This window comes from Ptychodera flava, chromosome 9 (assembly GCF_041260155.1).
Source record: "Ptychodera flava strain L36383 chromosome 9, AS_Pfla_20210202, whole genome shotgun sequence".
NCBI classification, from domain to species: Eukaryota; Metazoa; Hemichordata; class Enteropneusta; family Ptychoderidae; genus Ptychodera; species Ptychodera flava.
In genome coordinates this window covers 7,078,853-7,092,333 of record NC_091936.1, presented here as the reverse complement: position 1 = coordinate 7,092,333, position 13,481 = coordinate 7,078,853, and the positions used below count along the sequence as shown (strand labels likewise).

Here is a 13,481-nt window from a genome sequence, read left to right as displayed (position 1 = left end):
TCAACTTTATTAAGCTCAATCCGAACATTTGACTTTTCCACTTTATACACCACTTTATACACCACAATTCCCCACGATAAACTTAAAACAAGGCTGTCATCTCTTGTTAAACAAGCTTTCCTGCATAAAAATGGCAGTAGAAGGTACCAATACATTACTATCAAACATTAGGACAGGTTATTTCAGTAACAACATGGATGCCAAGCACAAATACACAGATGAAGAAATTATTAAAATGCTTAATTTCTTAATCGACAACATATTTGTTAAGTTTGGCGGTATGACATTTCAACAATCTATCTGCATACCAATGGGTACAAATTGTGCACCCCTTCTTGCAGACTTATTTCTGTATTCATATGAAGCAGAGTTCCTACAGTCTCTCTACAAAGCAGGGTCTAAAAAACTTGCAAGGCGTTTTAACAACACGCACAGATATATCGATGATCTGATCAGTCTAGACAATCCAGACATATCAAATTACTTACATCATATTTACCCTGATGAGTTGGATATCAAAGAAACAACAGAGGGTAGGAACTCTGCTTCATATCTTGATCTGTTCCTACAAGTGGGTACTAATGGGCTACACACTAAGCTGTATGACAAAATTTATTAAAGGGATGATTTCGATTTTGAAATCATAAATTATCCCCACTTGTCAAGTAATATTCCATCTGCACCTGCTTATGGTGTGTACGTGTCTCAACTTCTCAGGTATTGTAGGGCTTGTGATTCCTACACTGATTTTCAACTGAGACACAGCTCATTGGCATCAAAATTACTGAGACAAGGATACACAACAAAAAGACTCGTTAGGACTTTCAAAAAGTTCTACGGTCGATATGACGACATTGTGGCCAAATATGACACCTCGGTCACACAAATGATTAACGACAGCATTTCCGGCTTGACTTATTACAGTGATTCATATCCTGTATCTTTTCATACAATATTTAGACAATTTTGGGACCAATCCTGACGGGTGTAGCATGCTAGCAGGGTACGCTTACCCATTCCGGACACCTGGTACCACCACTAATTATCAGTGGTTCAGGATGGTCCTACTTAATTTGTAAATCACAATTGTCCCATGGACCTGGTAATATATTACTTGAATGGAAATAATAATTGGACCAGTTTAATGTCATATTTATTAAATGTGTAACATTTTCCAACCTGCATATTTGTCTTTTATTCTGTTTAATTATCACCAAATCCTAACTGTGTAGGACATGGGGCGATTCAGGTGACATTAAAACTCATTCACATCTTCTACAGCTTACTTACTATGATTTAAAGTCTGAACAACTGTGCAAAACAGCGAACAACATGGGCCTATGCCTGAATAAATTTTAAGGGTATCTTATCAACTTATTTACAGCTAATGTCCATAATTATTCAAAGTGCACAGAAAGGGGATAAATTAATACATTGTGAAATATTCAAACTCGGTTTGATACTTATTCAACAGTGTTTAATTTATTCAAAAGTTAACTGCAATTTTGGAAATCGGTTTGATACTTATTCAACAGTGTTTAATTTATTCAAAAGTTAACTGCAATTTTGGAAATGAGGATCAATCTAAATTATATGCAAATAAGTTACTACAAATCGGCCAATCAGCTCAAACCTTATTAACGCTGCACATCAGCCCCACATGTGCATTGCACAGCTCATTGTTGCAAACTCTGTCTGAAGGTGGCTCTGAAACAGTCCCCAGGCTATTCCAAAATTGAAGATTTTTTAGTTAACATCTTCAAATTTTACAACAATTCGCCACGTAACCTTGCTGCCTTGAGGGAAGCTGGTGTTGAACTTGGTATTGTGGTATTGAAACCTACTAATGTTTTGGGATTTCGTTGGGTGGACCACCACAAACGCGCATTGGAAGCAATATAACCGTGACTGGATAGCAATTGTTGCCCACTTGCAGGATATCGTAATGCCCAGTTCGGATCATACTGAAAACTCCAAAATGAAAGGACAAGGCCTTTTGGAGAAACTCACGCAAATTGATTTCATGCGTAACCTGTATATCCAACTTGACATTTACCGTGTACTAAGCCGCATGTCTCTCCTATTTCAACGTAACGATACATCCGTAGAAAGTGTCAAGTTTGGACTACAACAGACAGTGGATAACTTAGAGTTGCTAACAAGAGAACCCGGCCCATCAGAAAGATTCTTCGAGGAAACACTTGAACACAGAGTAATATTTCATGGCATAGACATGCATCGACCAGCCAGATGTCGAGGTGAGCAAATGTACAATTGTCCTCAAGTGGATTGCGAAGCAAACTTTAAGAGTGAAAGTAAGTTGAACAGTCAATACTTACAACAACATGTTCAGGTAATCATACATGTCCACACCTTAATTTTCATTCCAATTCTTTTATTTTTTCATGATGTTAAATATGCAAACTGCAATCAACCATTAAAAAAACTTCATAGCAGTGCAGTCCTAAATGTAGCAGCAGAGCGAGAGGACTTCCATGTACACATCCGTATACATTCATTCATATTATTCAGTACATTTCAACCATCACTTCTTCAGCCACTTTGTTTTGAATACCGGGGCTGAATCTATAAACTGGGACATCATGGGATGAAAGGGTTTAAGAAGCAGATTTTCCTTCCCTAATTATAGGTCCCTATAAGCTAGCAGTTGTGATGGTGCCTCTTCTGAATATCTACAACCAGTATGCAATGAAAAGCCAGTGTGTACCTGGGAGCAGTTCAGGAAACAACAATGGTAAATTTATTGCATCTGTATAGTAGAACTTTGTACTGTAAATCATTGCATCCTACCTTGTTAATGCCAGCATAACAAACCAGGTATTTTCAGAGGAATGCAAATGAGATAAAATACTCCTCTATAAATTTTTTGGGGATATGAATCCAGTTTCCATGTGTTTAATTTAGGACAGGATTCAACTAGTTATACCCTCCCTAATGTCTGGTATTTTGTGACTTAATGTTTGAAAATGTTTTGTGATGTTTTAAGGAATGACAACATAAAAATGACATTCATCTGTAGAAACAATGGGCAGAGGGCCAGATTAGTGTATGTCAGTTGACTTGTTTGTTATGTTAATCGGTTATTGCATATCTCAATTGGTAAATGGCTTGTTTTTAGTGCTCCTTATGCATGTTTGAGGCAACCATAGAATATGGGTGTGCAAATGACTTTGCTGAAAGATAATTGTTACGTGATATTTTGTAAAATTAATTTCTGATTCATTATATTTGCAGCTCTTGTATGAATTAACACTTATGCTAGGTAAACAACATGCATCAATATGAAAAATGCTACTGGACTAATAATGATCAATGTTGTGGAAAATATGTTGAAAGATGGTGCCAAGAAACAGGTAATGAATCATTGTCACAACTCTCACACTCGGCATTAGGGTAATGTAAAAAAATTGCAGTTTTGTATACTTTCATTGATCCAAAACGGATGTCCTCTGGTATTTTATGATTTGTGTGTGATTAACCACCTTTGTACTACCAACATTAAAAGTACAAATCAAAGTTTCTAATCAGCTAACACTGAGTTAACCTAGTGTTAAGTCAAATTCTGTCACGCCAATTGTGCAGACCTATTGTGTAACAGACTGATCTAACGTATACAGACCAGACATGTCTGAAATGTCTAACATGTATATCGTTTTAGGTTGTCAACAAATATCAAATTCCATCATGTCAATTGTGCAAACCTGCAGTGTCGTTAACTTGCTGACCAAATGTGTCCGGACCTGACGTGTCAAAAATGTCTAATGTGTCTATATATATAATCATCATAGAGTATCAAGATAAGTCAAATTCTATCATGCCAATCATGTAGACCTAACTTGTAGGGACCTGACATGCCTAAAGAGCGCACCATGTGTATCATTTTAGGGTCTTAGTCACATTCTATCATGCCCTAATATGTCTAAAAATGTCTCATGTGCAGACTTTTACTGTATATATTCATATACGCTGGCTTACATGTTTAGGTTCTATAATGCAAAATCTTATACAATTGTCCACAGCACGTTAACTTAAAAAATGCAAATCATGCATTTTCACCAACTACTGGCCATAACTTGAGATGAGGTATTTTTGCCCTGCAACGCTTTTTAAACAGAAAACCGATCAGAAACGTGATGCAGTATTTTCATGTTTGCAGAGAATATATTACCAGTCATCCAAGTCATAGAGGAATCCACAAACTAAATTATAGAAGAAAGGGGATGAAATCTCAAAGTGTGATAACAGTGAAGAACGTGAGTATTTCATTGAAACTCATTGGCTGATGTAGTGCAAGGTTGTGGCCATTTAGTATTGAAGCATAGATTAAAGGTAGTGAGCGCCTCAAAAGCGAAAAACAAAATAAAGATTTGTGATGACATGTCAGATCTAGTTTGTAAATCCACAGAGCGAGAGCTCCCCTCCCCCATCTCAAGATACTGCGGTCCTTACCATCTCGGAAGACTTGGCAATGCTGATTTACTTTGTTGTGCACTGTGCAACTTACTAAATTCACTTAAAGTACACGACATGCGGGCATCTTGAATGGCTAAATGTTTGACATGTCTGTTTCCTACCAATGCAAAATGTGTGGTCCACTGATGAACCTTTGTTTATATGCTTCCAGAAAGAGTTCCCCTAAACCGAGTCACTTTCACCAATCTGCTCCAATCTTTGCTATCAACACTCTTGTTCCAACCTCATCTATATATGCCGGATATTCATTCTGTAACCACAGCAGCAGCACGCCCAGACTTACCGATCACCTCCTCCAAACTCTAGGCAAGTGGTCCAGCAATTGTTATCGGACTTATATTTGGATACCGGAGAACCTCCGCCATGCATCACAAGTGTTGGCAAATCCATAGAGAATTTTGACATTGTGCATTCGAACTTGCTACCTGTTTGCTGACGTCTCAATTTGTTAGCTTTCAAGAGTGGTGCTCACTTTTTGTGCATACATCAAAATCTTTAAACTCCACCATTTCCATCCCCATGGTACTCCCCCGCCCACCACCATTTTGCAACGTTCCACGCCAAGGACTGTGCAGGGCACCTTTATTGCCACATAAGCGTACACATTAAACCATTTTAGTTTAGACCTCGTCATTTGACACATTATTAGGTGCTTTTCAAAGCGGACTTGTAACAATAGCTTGCTTTAGTCATACTTCTAATCACTAGTATGTTGATCAATGCATTACACATTCTCAATTTCACATAGGATGTTCCAGATGATGATGTTGAAAGTCACTTGCGAAGCAAGGAACTAGAATCACCAAATCTTGTCTTTATAGAAGATACAAAACTAAAAGGCATATTTGCAAAGGCCGACACCATTGTAGTGGACTGCAAATGTGAAAGTGTTGAAGATGGCATTATAGTATTGATTGCACTGTATTATGTCTTGAACCTTGATTACCCAAGAATTTATTCACAAGCTTTAGGCTTTCTGCAAACATATATTGTGGGCAACTGTACACTTTGGATAAAAGTCAGAAGTTTAAACTGTTTGCTAAAAAGTCAGACTATTTGAAGTTGCTTGAAAAATAAATATTGAAGACAGGTGTAGTAGGCAAAAAACCTTTCATCAAGCTATTCGCTACTATACCGGTAGTCTATAGTCTATAGAAGCTATTTGGATAGTTATCCATCCGGCATCCATGTATGTATGTGTGTATGTCTCCATTTGTGAGAATGACTCACTTCTTGTTTCTCTTGTGAAATCAAACAGGTTTATGACTGCACAGAGGTCAATACACAATATGTTGTAACAAAGTATGTTGTAGGGGAATAAATATTTTGTGTTCACTTACTAATACTAATTTACTTACTATAACCAACTAACCAAACCAAAGTATTCCACTGAACTAACAAACTGATTCACTAACTACATTCAGTATTTGGTTTGCAATTGTACTATAGGGTTGAGATGTGAACTTGTTCAATTTGGTAGTGTTTTGAAAACCTCAAATGGGGTGGAAAAGGGCAAAATCTGTTAAAATGCTGTGATTATGGAATCAGCGGTACATTGGGTTGATATTTGGCCCATATAGTACTGTACCCTATTCAGATGTATCAGTGTTGTTGGGGTATCTAAAGAATTGTATTTTTATCATTTTGGGCCTTTGATGACCGTAAATGACCTTTACCTAATTACATTATGTAGCAAGTTTACCATAGAAATATTTTGCATGAATTTTGTAGTAAAATTTCATTTAGAAAACAATTTTCTGGTTATTTTTGATGTATCAGACTTTCCTTCAAATATTTTATTATGAGAAACGCTAAGTATTTGGCCCAGTACAAGAACGTCTGCTATCATTGACCTGTATCTACATGATGTGTGCTTTTAACTGCCTTTCACTTTCCAAGCTAATACACTGGCAATATTAGTGACAGTCATTTGAACATTCACACTTTTTTGTTATTTGATATAATGTGACTGAAATTGGGGTCATTTTAGGGCAAAAGTGTATTTTGGTTACATTTGTGAAATTATGAAATTATGCCAGCTATTTCATTCAAACTTACATTCTCAGTATTTATGTATGTATGCTCATTGCCTTGTTCAGTGATTTGACCAAATTATACAAACATTTTGGGTAAATTAGAATTTAACTCCAGCTGTGAAATATTTTACCTCTATTAGCTCAGAAAGAAACAAACATGGCAATGCTTTGTTTTGTCATGTGAGTGAAATTTGGGTTAGTTTGAGGTTTGTTGTTGGTCTTTATTACAAAATTACTCATAAATATTTGGCAGATAGGTGGGGGATGATATTCATGTTAAAGGTACTATTTATTGAAATAGTTTTCATGTTTTAATGAAATCTGCGAATTGTATGAATTTTAACTGCATTAATAAATGTTTTGGCAATTTATATAAAAAATATTCTTCAAAATTGCTATTTCAAGAGTCTTGAAATTTATGGTATGAATTTTGTCAAGTTCTAATTAAATCTGATTTTTTAAAGGCTGTATGATATTTGGTCAACAAATATTCTTCAAAGCTACTCATCTGACAACTTTGAAAGTTGGTATTATAGTGGTTCTGAGGGATTGAGCTTTTTTTTCTGCTCTATCTTCAAGGCCATATTTTTCATCCTCTCCTAAAATTTTGCTATACAAGCCGTTGATATGTTATAGATACCCTTCAATGTTATGGTGCAACGGCTCATAGTTTCTGATAGCTTAGCCTTGCTTTGTAGATATTCACTGTCATTATTTTGGTTTGGTTACTGTAAGTAAGGCCAATCAGGGGTTTTAAAATACGTTCTTAAAATGTGGTGGACTTTAGAAACCTATATTATTGGGCCATAAACAGGCTTGACAACTCTCTTGTGTCTTATTCAATGCTTAAAATTTCAACAAATGTAAATGAATTTTTGCTTATAATTTTGCCATTTGGTGAGTCACAAGCTTCTTAGACGTGGTTGTAGTTCTTAAACGTTTCAAAATTTGGATTTAATTAAATGTGAGAAGATTTATTCTAGATATTGTATAAAACTTACCATTTATCTGCTATGCCAGAATAGGAGATGATAAATATACTATAGTGCAATGAAGAGTAAAATATGTTTGACTTTGTCACATAGTTGGGTAGGCAATCCACACGTTTATGAAAATAGTATGTTTACTTCTACAACATGATTGTTTCCTGTACATTCCATTAAGCAAACTATCCATGAGTAACATGAATTTACTCAAGTCAGGTGTTTTCACAATAGCTTTGAAGATTGTAATAAACATATTTAGTTCAGTTAATGTGTGTTTGTGTTTTTTAAATAAACACGTTTAGGTTATAAACATGTTTAAGTGTTTACTCAGTGTAAATATGTTAAACATGTTAGCATGTTTAATTTCTAAACACCTAAACATGTTTAACTAGTGTTTAAACTCTCAATGCATGTGTTTAAATATTAAACACTTCAAGTGTTAACTTGTATCTAAACATGTTAACATGTTTACTAAGTGTAACAGAAAAGTGTTTAGTTTTGTGTTTAGTAGTTAAAACACTTAGATTTACAGTGATAGTGTGCATTTCTGTAATGATTGAGGGGTAAACAGTGTAATTGCAATGCATTGGTTTCCCTTTGTTACTGCTATGACCAATACATAATGTCAGCAAACAGGCTTGATAATATTTTACGATTAGGAGATGATTTTGTATATCAAAGTTATACAGCAGTTGCAAAACACAAACACTTTGTATTCAGACATACTTATGATTGATGAATTGCCAAGCACGGTTAATATTAACCTTGAGAAATATATCAACCAGATATGAACTGAAAATGCTCACGTGTTTCATTATATATTGCATGTGCAAATTTGAACCTTTGCTACATGTTTGAAACTTCATTGAAAGTGTTATGATCAACATAATGAACAAATTCATCACAGATCAATGCTAAAGGTCATTAAGTATTCAAATATGTAATTAGCTGAAATAAAAATAATTAATTTCTTTGAGTACTGTCATTGTATCACCACTTAATATAGCATGTGTAATTGCTTTTGGTCAAGTCCTTCAAGCTCTATGTGCCAAACCATGAAAGCTTAATTACCTAGTATTAACTATGCAAATTATGAATTAGCTGACATGAAAATGCGAAATGACTTTCAATACTGTTATAACCTGGTATAATGATCAATGTATACAGCATGTTTTGCCATAGACCCTTGTTTTTCTCGAGGGTCTATGGTTTTGCCAACTTTTATCAAGTAAATCCCAGTATATTAGGAAAGTTCATTAAATATGCAAATTAGGAATTGGCTGAAATAAAAATGTCAAATGACTTTCAATAATGTCGTATCAAAGTATCTTTGATGTACATAGCAAGTTTTGTTGACTTTGGTCTGGTCAATACAGATAAATATCCCTAGTTAAGAAAGTTTATCAAATTTGCAAATTAGAAATTGGCTGAAGCAAAAATGCTTAACGAATTTCAATAACATGTATTATAATTATATCTTAAATGTATGTAGCAAGATTAATCAACTTTGCTTGAGTCAATTCAGATATATCCCTAATTAGAAATGTTCATTACATATGCAAACAAGTCATCGTTGATGACACAGTCCCCACTTGTTAATGGGTACTTTGATTACAGGTCCTCAGAGAGGATAGAGTCCTCTTCATTAGGTCTGTGATAAAAATACTTATGAATAAATTCGCTTGATACATGTCTGAGTTGTAGTTCAGGACATGAAAAAAATCGTAATAAAATGGCCACATGGTGGCCATATTTGATCGTATCACAAAACAAATAAATGTGCATATGTATGACATAGGTCAATGTCCTTGTAGCAAATTTGATTAAAATTGGTTGAGATATGCCTGAGTTATGGCTTGTACATGAAAAAATCATAACAAAATGGCCGCACAGCAGCCATATTGGATTGTATCACAAAACAAATTAATGTGCATATGTATGACATTGGTCAATCTCCTTGTACCAACTTTGAATTAATTCGCTTGATACATGTCTGAGTTATGGTTCTGGACATGAAAAAATGTAATAAAGTGGCCACACGGCGGCCATATTGGATCGTATCACAAAACAAATCAATGTGCATGTGCATGACATAGGTCAATGTCCTTGTACCAAGTTTGAATAAAATCGGTTGAGTTATGCCTGAGTTATGGCTCTGTACATGAAAAAATCGTAACAAAATGGCCGCACAGCAGCCATATTGGATCGTATCACAAAACAAATTGATGTGTATATGTATGACATTGGTCAATCTCCTTGTACCAACTTTGAATTAATTCGCTTGATACATGTCTGAGTTATGGCTATGTACATGAAAAAATTGTAACAAAATGGCCGCACGGCGGCCATATTGGATCGTATCACAAAAAAATTGACGTGCATATCTATGACATTGATCAATGCCCTTGTACCAACTTCGAATAAAATCAGTTGAAACATGCCTGAGTTATGGCTCTGTACATGAAAAAATTGTAATAAAATGGCCGCCTGGCAGCCATATTGGATCATATCACAAAACAAATCGACGTGCATCTGTATGACATATGAAGTAATCCTTGTACCAAGTTTGAATGAAATCGCTCCAGGCATCTCTGAGATATCTGCGTGAACGGACGGACGCACACACGCACGGACATGACCAAACCTATAAGTCCCCCGGACGGTGTCCGTTGGGACTAATAAGGAGGTGGCTGAAATAAAACTTGTTAATGACTTTCAATAATGTTATATCATAGTATCGTCAATGTACATTATGCCATCGTTTGGGCCAGTCAGGTGGCAGCTTTTAGGTCCTTGTCAAACAATAAGGCTTCCAGCAATACAAATTTTGCATACTCAACTTTAACGCTTTGAGACGAAAAATTTAATTGGTGGCCAAATTATTACTGATTAGCAATATGTATCACACTAATACAAGGACAGCAAAATCAGTATTCCATATTTGATTCACATAGTCGGAATCATGGTTTGCAGTCAGCAGCTCACAAGGCTCCTGGTTTTTTCGATAAGATGTGCGGCTATTCATCTCGTTTTGGCAATGTGATGTTCCATCCCGTTCTTTTAATTTTCTTGGATTCATGACTATCATTTTGTGTGAAGACTCGACAGTAATATATAACCAGTTTCTTCTTCTTTGAGATTACTATATTTTGCAAAGAAAGTATTTTCAGCATAGAGATTCTAACAGAGTTATATTCTGTGTAAAGATCAGCAAAGGAGATCTCGAGATTCTAAACAATCTAGTCATCTTCAGTACTACTTTAAGTATGAAGGACATGACATCGTTGTCTTACCATATGGCAATGCAACAAAAAGTACTGTCCCATACTCAAAAACAAAAATGTCAATCAAAGAAAAACTGAAGGAAAGAAGTAGATCATATAGACCAAAACAGCTGTAGAATTGACAGCAAGAGAAGTTGGTGGCATGTACGGATCGAGCAAAAAGTGCTGCAGACCAGCCACGTGGTAGACAACAGGCCAAAGATTTGAAGCGGAAAGGACGTGATGTTGCCGAGATCAGATTTGGAAAGGAGAGAGATGAAATTCACAGCATACTTAGAGCTAGTAAAGAAGAAGATAGTGATTTCATCCAACACCTATCATGTGTGCCAGAACCAATGTATATTTGCAGTACAGAGGAACAGTTTGATGATCTCATCAAATACTGCTGTGATCCAGTTGACTTCAGCATTCTGTCAGTTGATCCCACTTTCAATAATGGTCCATTTAGTGTTACTCCAACCTCATACAGGAACAAAATGTTGGTTAATTCCAATGGTGAAAATCCAGTGTTTCTGGGGCCAACGCTCATTCATTTATCTTCTACTGAAAAGATTTTCCAATCGTTTGCTTCAACACTTGTTTGTAACAGACCAAAGTTGAGAGATCTTCTAAGCTTTGGCACGGACTGAGAAAAGGGTCTGGTAAATGGCTTCAAAAAGTGTTTGATTTGGCTTTGGTCCTGAGATGTTGTAGACATCTTGAATCAAATGCCAAACATTTTATGAACCAACACAATGTATCACAATCTGAACAGCAGGAATTTCTAAAGACAGTTTTTGGATACTACGGTCAAGGTGTGTATCACACGGGTCTTATTGACCGTGAACCGTGAAAACAAAATCATAACACATGGAACATTCACAATATATCCATGAATCTACCATGCATATAACATAAAAATACCACCAATGGCGCTTGGACATAATGACCGCCTAGTATTATCTGCATTTATCGACAACCCCACTCACTGTGAATTAGACAGACCACGAAGTCAATATTAACATATAGCTGAAACACTATTTTCCACATTGCAATTTTAAGCCCATTTTTGTGAGAAAAGGGACATGTATATGTACATGGAGAAAATAGCAGAAGACATATTTGTAAATGGTTTGTTGAGTGAAAATCATGTATGCATCTCTTGAAAAATTGGGGGTTATAAGGTAGTAGTGTAGGAATAATGAGGTTAGAATAAGTGTAGTAAAGTTAAGTTGACAGTATAAGATTACAAATTATACACTAAGCTAAGGAAATCTGAATGAAAAAAATGTTGAAAGTAGTAATTGCATCATGAAGCTAAGATAGAAATAAACTGAATTACTGCTGAAAGGTTGGTAGAAGGTCACCACAGGAATTACGGTAGTCCATACCATGGTGTTGGAAGCGTTAAGCCAATCTTGCCTGCCACCCTTATTACAAAAAGGTCTAAAAATATTAGTCAATTGAAGGGGGCAAGATAAGTAGGGCAGCAAAGTCATGGTCATCTTTTTGTCTAATACCTTGTGTAAGTTCATGAACTTCACATAAATCTTGCTATAGATTTGTTGCTATGGGCAATAACTGTGTTTCAGATCATTTGAGAGCAATCCATCCATGACAGGTTTTAACTGTAATATAGCTTCTATTTAGAGGAGAGAAACTTCTCAAATAATTTTTTGTTGTTTTAATTTTCTGTGAGAACACACGGACAGATGCTCAGGACAGATGCTGGTGCTAGCTTGATAACTAACCTAAAACTTGTAACTTCATTGTCTAGGAGTAAAGACTGTAACATGTGATGTCCTGGATACTTAATCTCTGGAATGTGAATGTCAAAGTCTGTATATTTTAGACGTTCCACATTTACTTTTTCTGCACAAGGTTGAACCATTGGCACAGCATCAGTTGGATTATCCTGTGAGCATCATAAAAGTATATTATTGTAAGAAATTAGTAAAGAATTAAGTGAAATACCAGTGAAGAGAAGGCAGTAATCAAGGCCAGAGTATTGCTCAGAAATGGATGATATAGTACAGCAATGCTAGGTAAGACATCATCATATTTTTCATCAATCTATGATCCTCATTACCTTAGGAATCTATTTTGTGGAAGGGAGGTTGAATTTAAAAAATTATGCATTGCAAATATATTCCTTTTGAAATGAAACTTTTAGCATGGCCAATTTGGCAATGATAGAAAAATACCACCCGTACTGTGGAATTGGCGTTCTCAAATGTAAAGGAAACATCTTCAATACCATCTCATGGAGGTAAATAACAATGCTTGTTTTACAATCTTGGTGTACTCAATTGTGTGGACAGAACTGTGCATGAATTAGCTATTTTTTTCATTACTAGCAAAGCTCATCATTCGCTCTTTTTCACTTTCAGTTTTCAAGAGTTCTACAGTAGGACTTGTTGTCAGTTGTTATGGAGCTGATGATCCGAGAGACTCTAATCTTGACAATTTCCACTATGTGTCTAGCTATCATGAGCTGATATCCCGCATAGTAGGTGGTTTCTCCAAAGCTCATGAAACTGTACTTTTCTACCGTAAATGTAAGTATTTTGATCAATTAATTGTAATAATACTCTCTTCTTTTTGATGATTCTCCTTTTAGCGATATCTAACTTATTCCTCTTACAAGATATTTTAAAAATATGCTTTCAAGATGCAGAATTCCAAAAGGTGAACAAGCAATA

The 13,481-nt window shown here is 35.6% G+C and overlaps 1 long non-coding RNA gene across 1 annotated transcript; it reads left to right on the top strand.

Annotated features, from left to right (window-relative positions):
- The first annotated feature begins 2,937 nt into the window (after nucleotides 1-2,937).
- Nucleotides 2,938-6,799, top strand: LOC139139576 (uncharacterized). The gene is made up of 3 exons (XR_011553814.1): nucleotides 2,938-3,374; nucleotides 4,178-4,274; nucleotides 5,243-6,799. It is a non-coding gene; the product is annotated as an uncharacterized lncRNA (long non-coding RNA).
- The last annotated feature ends 6,682 nt before the right edge of the window (nucleotides 6,800-13,481 follow it).